Below are 975 nucleotides of genomic sequence, written 5' to 3' on the forward strand. Positions count from 1 at the left end.
GTTACCACGTACCAGGTCCCTTGCTCACCCTCTCAGCGTCGCCCCAGCGCAGGAGAAGGGCAGAGGCGGCTCCCACGGGACGGCTCCGACCACGAGTTTTCTTTAACAGCCTCCTGCCCAGCGCCCCCTCCCCCTCATCCACTTGCTGTGGGCCCGGTGCCCCCAGGCTCCCTCCGTGGAGCCACAACCCCCGCCCCCCACACACAAACACACACCCTCCGGGAAGCTGAGGAGGCTCCTAGACCTGGGCCGACCCCCGCGCTCACCCCCAGCTGCCCCGCGGCTTGACCCCAGGGCGGCGGAGGCGGGTGCAGCCGTGCCCCGAGCTTGCTTTTGCCTCCGAAACTGGTATTTCCTCCCCAGCTCCCAGCCAGCAGCCCCGCTGAGGCCGTGGGGAAGGCCCCGGGCTGAGCCCGGCGGGGGCCGGGCTGCCTCGGCCGGGCGGGGCAAAGCGCGGGGCTGCGGGCAGGGCTCGAGGAGGGCGGCGGTGTTGTCAGCCCCGGCCTGCTCGCCTCTCCCGGGGATACTGTCACGTCCCTCTCGGCCGTCTGGCCAAGACCGGGCGGGGCAGGGGGCACCTGAGCTCCGGGGCCCGCGGGCCTGGGCCGCCTGCCCCGGCCAGGGAGAGGCGAGCTGTGCTCGGCCGAGGTGGGCACGTGCCCGCTGCATAATACTGCATAATAAAGAGTCTACGGGAATAGATCTGCCCTCGGAGCTGACCCGGCTTCGGGCACGATAAAAGAACCTGCCTCCCGCCGCCGGCGGCAGAGCCGTGCGGGCCCAGGAGGAGCAGCCCCTCCCCCAAGCCCTTTTGAGTCCAGTCCCTTGTGTGCCTGTAGAAAGGGGCTGGAGGCGCTGACACCCCAGCCCTTGGTGCCAGAGCTGTGCGGGAGAAGAGGCAAACGGCAGTCCTTGGCAGATCTCCCGCTGTTCTTTAGGAGTAACTCAACTGAAGGCAGAACAGAAGTGGCTCTT

Source organism: Gavialis gangeticus, unplaced genomic scaffold (genome assembly GCF_001723915.1).
Source record: "Gavialis gangeticus isolate Ggan-Ray unplaced genomic scaffold, GavGan_comp1, whole genome shotgun sequence".
NCBI classification, from domain to species: domain Eukaryota; kingdom Metazoa; phylum Chordata; order Crocodylia; family Gavialidae; genus Gavialis; species Gavialis gangeticus.